Source organism: Mastomys coucha, unplaced genomic scaffold (assembly GCF_008632895.1).
Source record: "Mastomys coucha isolate ucsf_1 unplaced genomic scaffold, UCSF_Mcou_1 pScaffold15, whole genome shotgun sequence".
In the NCBI taxonomy this organism is placed as follows: Eukaryota; Metazoa; Chordata; class Mammalia; order Rodentia; family Muridae; genus Mastomys; species Mastomys coucha.
The window spans coordinates 136,199,583-136,207,993 of record NW_022196897.1 but is presented as its reverse complement, the minus strand read 5'-3'; positions in this window follow the sequence as shown (position 1 = coordinate 136,207,993).

The following is an 8,411-nucleotide window of genomic DNA, read 5'->3' as shown; positions in this document are numbered from 1 at the left end:
CCGCGCAGCAGCTGAATCACTGTGGGTCGCCGCCGCCGAGACTGCACAAACAACCCTGCAATGACTACTTTCTTTTCAAGATAAGTTTTATTGTCTGCTTTCTTGATCCATCATCTTATCATACTAGTAGGCTTGGTGAACCGGACCTAGGTTATCTGTGATAATCTATCACATTCATTGCCTGCAGTACATCTCTGACTTCTTGCTACACGCTGGCTCATTTCCATCCTTAGGTCAACATCTTCCAATCATTTTACCATCCCATTTTAGGTTCCTCTATCCAATGTTCTTCTCCTTCTGCAGCTTTCTTCACACTTTGCTCAGCCTATCACCCTCTCATTTTACCTATCTTGACATAAATGTCAGGATCTCTTGGCTCTTTTTTTCTCTGAAGCATGTTGCTAATGTGAAGCTCAGGCTGGCCATTAATAACTCACATACTCTTCTCTATCCTGGGTGCTGTGGTGACAGGTTTGTACCTCTTTCATTTTTAGACCTAATGTGTAAAATTGTTCTTCCTATACATGTGTCTTGAGAAGTGAGTGTCCAGTTCTCTCCCATCAGATCTTTAATATGCTCTAGAGCAGCTGTGTTCCTTCTACACATGACAATGGCCCATGGGTACTGAACCTTCCCTAAAGGGAAGAAGTTTGAGCTCCCTGGATACTACTACTATCATATGACCTCATTGATTCATTGGTGTCACTCTTGATAGAAGCCTGACATTTGGTCATCATGTACTTGGCACATAGGATACTAGGCCTGTTTGGGGTGCTAGGTACTATACTTGAAATTGTCATAAATGTGATAATGCCTCATAGATACTGATCTGCCTTGTGTACTGCCTGAGACTCAGCTCCATGAAAGTGTGTCAACTCTGAGGTCAGTTAGGGGATAGGCCATGGATAATTTATCCAACATGAAGGTGCAATATGGTGTTCCCCGGCTATTGATCCTTCCTGGAAAATGCCATTTCTGTGGCTCTTCTAGGTGCTGTCTTATTATGGTGTTACTTTGCAGTCCCATCCCTGGTCACTGTTTTTGCCTTGAGGAATGGTGTGTGGCTGCTTGGGCATCAGCCCTACCTTGTTGTTAAAATGTGGTGGGTCCTATGGGCACTGGACACTTAAGAGGTCATTGTGCGGCCTCATGGATACTGATGTTATATATTGTCCATTAGTTTCTCCTGGAGGCTACTTGCCGGTCCTGGAGCAATATATAGCCTCTACCCCATCAGTTTGGATCCTGCAGTGTGGGTATCATGTGAGCTACCCACTAGGGACTTGACCTGCCCTGATGTCCAGTTTGCATTCAGCCTTTAGGATACCAAGCAGGTCTCTCTCTCCTCTCTCTCTCTCTCTCTCTCTCTCTCTCTCTCTCTCTCTCTCTCTCTCTGTCTCTCTCTCTGTCTCTGTCTCTCTCTCCTTCCTCTCTGTCTCTCTGTCTCTGTCTCTGTCTCTGTCTCTCTCTCTCTCTGTCTCTCTCTCCTTCCTCTCTGTCTCTCTCTGTCTCTCTGTCTCTCTGTCTCTCTCTCTCTCTCTCTCTCTCTCTCTCTCTCTCTCTCTTTCTGTGTGTGTGTGTGTGTGTGTGTGTGTGTGTGTGTGTGTGTGTGTCATTTACTCTGACCCTGGGCGTTCGGTCTATCCTTTGGTCTGCCTATTGTGGCTTGCCATGGTTCTAGCATTCAGTAAACTGGGTCTTGAACTGTCTCATGGCCAGCATATTATTTGGGCACTCAGATCTTGTCCTTGCTTGTAGTCAGCAGGTGACCAATCCCTATTCACTGGGCTTGCCTGTGGAGCTGTATGCAAAGTGTCCCCTTTGGCACTGGAGACCTGGTGTGTATGTGTGTGTGGGGGGTGTATGCATGTGTATATACCTTATGTTATCACACTTGCTAAAAGTGTCACTTCCTGTAAAACTATCAGGGCCATTTTCACTCCAATTGCTACATTTTATTTCATTGTGTTCATAGTCTTATAGCCATATCATAATGCAAAAATAATTCAGTCTTTCTTCTAATGTCTCCATAGTCTATCCTAGCACCAGCTCTGTTTGAAAGTGTAAATTTCAATCTCTTAACTGTAATCCCTGTAAAATAACAAAGAAGAAGGAGCAAATCACATATTTCCAAAAAAAAACCATATCAGGGAGTATACATTACCATTCCCAAAGGATATAAGGAGAACATAGTACAGAAGTGCTGGGGCAAGGAAGATGGAAAAGCAGCTGGACATACTTCAAATCGCATCTTCAAGTCTGATGCCAAAACACTCTTCAGATTGTCACCTCCTTTCACCCTTGTAGACTACAACACACTTCTTTCCCTTGGCCTGATTCAATCTAGTGTTAACAAGTTTCTTGAGGACGTATCCCAAGGCTATGGCATCTCCAACATCTTTGGGTCTCCAAGGCAATCCAGGCTTCTCCTTCACAGATTCATGCAGTGGCATCTCTAGGCCTCTATGCAGGGACACCCCTAACATATGTCTGACCTCTGAGACTTTCCTTCCACATGGAGGGATACTCCACAACTACTTTCTTGTACCCTGGACACTGACCCCCTAACCACAAGGCCAAAGCTGCCAAGTTCTGTTACTAGTTGGGCTGGCACATGGGCCTCTTATGGACATACATTGCCGCCTTTTTCAAATACATTTTTACCAGGTTTCAGTTTTCAATGGCTTTCTACAGTGTCTAAAGTTGGATGCTGTGGAGATTGCTCAGAAAACCAGGGAGGCTTTGAACTCTGCAGCTTGCTTGTGTCTGCTTCCCAGTGCTAGATTCAAGGTATGTGCTAGGCCCTAAGCTGTCCTTAAATACCTATTCATGACTTGGAAGTTTTCCTGGGTGGTATCTTAACTTGATGTCAACCAATCCTTGTATTCCATCTAACATCAGGCATTTCTTTAATTTTTTTCAGTGTCCATAAACACAAGATTGAGTTGCATTAACCTCCGTGGTGCTCTGTTTCTCAAACTGTACATTTTGTATATTTCCTAGCTCAGCCTGCTCCTTTTTTATTATAGAACTGCACAAGATAGGGCAACAAGGACCACGTGACACAAGCAATGCTAGGCTGCTTTAAATATCTGGGCCAAAAGCTTTTAATGCATAATTCTTCAATTTAGCCTCAGGTTATTTTTAACACAATGGTAGAATGCAGCAATGATCTTAGACAAAATGTCACAAGTTTGTTTTGTAGTCGGCATACTAATATTCCCCTGTGACTCCTCTGGAACTGGGACCTCACAGTTTAAATAGCCACAGGCATCAATCTCTTCCATGCTCTACTGCTATGACCCATCAATCCCTGCTTGAATTGTCCATTTGCTCTTCTAGCTCAAAACCCCAAAGTATTCCCTACTCCTCCAAATGAAAGCATGGCCTGTCCTCTCATAGCAATATCCCAGTCTGTGGTACCAATTTCCAGCTCAGTTATATTAACCATGGCAATTCTTAAAATAGAAAACATTGAATTGAGGCTGGGTTATATTTCAGAGGTTCAGCCCATTATTATTATGACAGGAAACATGGTGGCATACAGGCAGACACGATACTGGAGAGTTAAGTGAGAATTCTACATCTGGCTTGGGAGGCAGCAGGAAGAGAGAGGGACCCTGGGCTTGGGTTGACTATTTGAAACCTTAAGGCCCATCTCCATGCACACACATAGTAGACATGTCCATATGTGCTCCAGCAAAGCCACACACCACTTAATAGTGCCAATCCCTATGAGCTTAACAGGGCCATTTTCATTCAAACCACCAGAGAAATTAGAAAATTAGAAAAGTTTTCTTCCTCCTCTTCTTCCTTCTATCTTTCTGGTAACAGACAAAGATTATGAATTCATTCCTGCATTTTTGTTTACTCTTGCCTTTTCACACATTTTCTTTAGCTTTTGCACATATTTCCTACACATGGCTGCTTGATGACCTCCATATCAACAGCAACGGATTTCTATCTTCTTCATCACACTTGTTAGCAGCTTCTAATATTTCCAGCTAGTCTGTGATATTTTTGTCACAATACTTGACCAAAATTGTTCATGAGCTTCTTTCATGAGTTTTACAATATTATTTTATTCAAAAAACTAAGACCTCAAAAAAGAAACTCTGATATTCCTGGTAAAACCATCAAAGCATGAGCGTACCTAAACTGTGCTTTCTGTATGTTTGGTTTATATAAAAAAATCCTTGACCTATTGCCATCATTTATGAACCAACTCTGTCAAGTAAATGTCTCTACATTTGAAAAGATGTCATTTTTACAAGGATAATCATTGTTATTATATTAGTAAAACTATATACCTTTTACATTTTTTTGTTTGTGTCTGTGTGCATGATTATATGAGGTTTATGTGCAACAAGTGTTGGCAGGAGTACCGGGAGCCCTGAAGAGCACTTCTAATCTCTCAAAGTGGTGTTACAGGTCATTGTTAGTTACTATGTGTTGCTGAGACCCAAACCCGGATTTTCTTCTTTTTTAGAAGTACAGTAAAGTATAGTTTAAATAAAAAGCAGTGCATTGATATTCGTTGAAAGTATCACATCTACTGCCCGCAGACACTTGTAGGATGCTGTTTTGTTTCTCCCACCACACATCCCTGTATTTCTGCACATATTGTTCATTCTCTGAAGCGTTACTAGAGAAGTGCACTGTGCATCCATTATAATAAATTCCAAGTCTGGGAATCAATACAGGAAAAAAAATAGGGGGCAAACCATTGAAATGATGATGCATTGGTGTCTAGGCTAGCCAGGTGCTAGCAAAGAGACTGAAACAAGTGAGTGAGCTTTCCCAGGTCCTGCCGTGGAGGTGTAAAGGCATCACTCAGAGCACTGTGCATGTGGTAACCTCATTAGAGGTAGGTTACATTTAGGTGTTATAAGGAAGAATCAGGCACGACAACCCTTATTCATGCCCCTATAATGTTCTCTGGACAGTCCTGAATGTGAGCCCAGGATTCTGGCTTCACAGCTGTAGGAGACATGCTGTGTCAGTAGTGTTTATCCAAGGGCTTGTATGCCATCAACAGCAGAGGATTCCAAATCAGTCTGTTTATGGAGATAGTCCGTAACAACAGTGCCCGGATCTTTTAAACCTTTATGAGTACAAAGATTCCACCAAGGAAAGGCCAGAAAAAAGTGCTGACTGTGCACAATTCACGTGTTCAGCATCTTAACTGAACCTCAGCACTCGCTAAGCAACACTGTAGGACGTTTAGACTTTGTTTTCTCTGCTTGATCGCCAGTACTTCACCTTGTATCACACAGAAACAAATTCCCTCTTCCCTAGAACCCCAACAGCTGTGCATTTGATACACTTGAACTTCTGCAGGACCTTGGAATACAGAGCTCTCCCGATGGGGCATAGGCTTCATTTCAAGTCACTTTAGGTTTCTCCAAGTCCAGAGCTCCAACCACACCTCGTTCACTGCAGTACTTTAAAACTCACACCTTTCTCTTAGGACATGGAATTTTTTTAACTCACTTTCGGTCTTCAGTAATTCATCTTCATAATCCCCTACTTCTGCTTGGAAAAGGAAGGCTTCCTTTGCCCTTCTGCCACCTCCAGCTAGAGTGTGTTTCTGTTAGTAGTGATGGCAGAAGATTTTGCTACTGCCTGTAGTAAGATGGGGACGGAAGAAGTGTCTACCAGGAGCTCTTCTGTCTGTGCTACAACCCAGGGCACGAGGTCTCTGCTGAAGCATTTAGCAGGGCACAAAGGCCTCTGGGTGGAGCAGTTGACTGAGAGTAGCAGGAGGGAGCAAACTCCCCTAGGTGAAGCAGTTGCTCAGGTACTGCATTAGGGTTCAAAGGCCTCTGAGTAAAACGGTTGGAGTTTCTGTTTCTTGGCCATGGAGATCTCTGGGAGGATCTCAGCCGTTGGCTTTGTGCTTTTTGCTATAGGTAAGAAGGGGTTTTAAGTAGGAGAATGATTAAAAATACTTAACTATATAATGGTGCTCTATAAGACAAGTCCCATTGCCTGAGTCTTCCAGTTTTGTATGTACCAGAACTTTCAGCCTATGTTACATTGGCTTAAAATAATCTATCTCCAGTAATTTCCCACATGTACACATTGTAGTTAGATAAGGTTCGTTTGTTTCTCCTGCCTCTATCTGCAACAGGGAATTGTCTTGTTAACCAGATGAAGTGAGTGCTGTCTCCTGTGTTTACATCTTCAGGTAGCCAGAGCTTTGCCCTCCTGCGTCTCACTATAAGTATTTTGGATCTCTTGGAAGTAGGTTACTTATGATTCATAGATGTTGTTTACTGAAGGATATTGCCATATCTTAATGTCCAGCATTCCTGTTGGTTTCCACAGAAGCCATAAGTGTATGTCCATGTCTACTGTCACATAGTGAAGAAATCAGTGGAGAGAAATTGAAATTCATTAACTAGCATCTAAGAACAGAGGGAAAAAAAATAAGGAAAAGGAAAAGGAGCATAGCTGCTGCTAGGTAAGTTTGAGGAAAATATTTATTATAGAGATATGATTGAGCATAACCAGAGGAAGTGGGTTCTAGGAAAATCTAGAGGAGACATGAGAAGACTGAGGTGTGCCGTACACGGAGCGGGAGAGGGCAAGTGGGGGAACAAGGTAAAGCAGCCAGGATGCCCAAAGGTTCAAAGAGCAATTAGCCAACACGCTTGAATTACATAGGGAAGAGGAGTCAAGTCCTGGGCGGAGGATATTTAGGGTGTTGGGTGAGGCATGTGAGCCAGGAAAGACCAAATGACTGAAGATGTGGAGAGAACCTGGCTGCCAGTTTGATATTTTCAATAGGCATCTTAGCTGTTGGTTTCAGGGCTTGAATCTAACCCTGACTGGGATGTTTACCCAGGATGCTCTTAGAAACTGGGTTACTACCTTTTACCATCAGCTGTTGGTTGGCCAACCATGGTCCTTTACCTAGCAGAGTCTCTGTTTCCACATCTGCCTGTCTTTGTATCCATTTTCTTCACCTCTGATTTGCCCCTCCTCTCTTTCTCCTCTTCCTGTTGCAAATATTACTTCTCCCATGGACATCAATTCTTTAATGTCTGCACTAATTTGCACTCAACATTACTCAGTCTTCATATTGTTGTTCATCCTAAGGGGCTGCTAACCCTTCAGCTCCTTAGGTCCTTTCTCTAGTCCTTCACTGGGGACCCTGTACTCAGTTCAATGAATGATTGTGAGCCTCTACTTCTGTATTAGCCGGGTATTGTCAGAGTCTCTCTAGAGACAGCTATATCAGGCTGATTGTCCTTCCTTCATTCTCTGTTCCATAGTTAGTCTCTGCACCTCCTTCTATGGGTATTTTGTTCCCCCTTTTAAGAAAGAATGAAGTGTCCATATTTTGGTCTTCCTTCTTCTGAGTTTCTTGTGGTTTGTGAATTGTACTTACTGTATTCCAAACTTCTGGGATAATAACTACCAACCAAGGAGTATACATGGTGGGACTGATTGCTCTGACAGCATATATATAGTAGAGGATGGCCAAGTTGGTAATCATTGGGAGGAGAGGCCCTTGGCCTCCTGAAGGTTCTGTGCCCCAGGGTAGGGGAATGCCAGGGCCAGTAAGAGGGAGAGGGTGGTGTGGGAAATAGGGGGAGAGGGGATGGAACATGAGTTTGTTCTCGTTTTTGTTTTTTGTATTTTTTTGTTTTGTGGAGGGGAAACTGGGAAAGGAGAAATCATATGACATGTAAATAAAGAAAAAAAAAAGATTATTCGGTCTTCTAAGACCGTTGTTTTGGTTAGACCGAAATATCTCCACAGACTCATGATAAGATCCTCAAGCAGCCCCTTCCCTAGCTAGTATTGATGCTCTGGAGAGACTATCAAATCTTTGAAATGTGAAACTTAAGTTCGATGTGTTGCTCACTGGAGATGGATGTTGGCTGTCTTTGATGTGTGGTTGCCTTGTTTGGGGGTCACTGTTAGTCCTGGTCCATTGGACTCTGAACCTCTGTCCTCTTCCCAACTCTCCTGCAATGGAAAGACATTCTGCCCAAGCACAAAGGCCAACCTGTATGGAGTAAACACTGTGACAGAGTGAGTCAAAATAATTGATTTCTCCCTAATTTTGTTTATGGCAGGAATTTTGTTTTATCCAGGCTTAAGTAACTTAAGACAAATCTAATTTCAAAGAAGATCATAATGCTAGCTTTTGGAGGTAGGGCTCCATGGTATTAAGGAAGACATTATATAATCTACAACAGCTTATAGCCTACTGTTTTTTCCTAGGGAGCAGAAGTTCCTCTGGCTTGATAGCTCAGTAGGAACAGTGTTCCTCACAAGCATGGAAACCTGACATTAAGTTTTGAAACTTTGAAAACAAGAATGATGTTTTGATTTATGATTGTAGTCTTATCACTGTACAAATGGATCCCTGGACTGATCAAGACCTTAGAGATTAA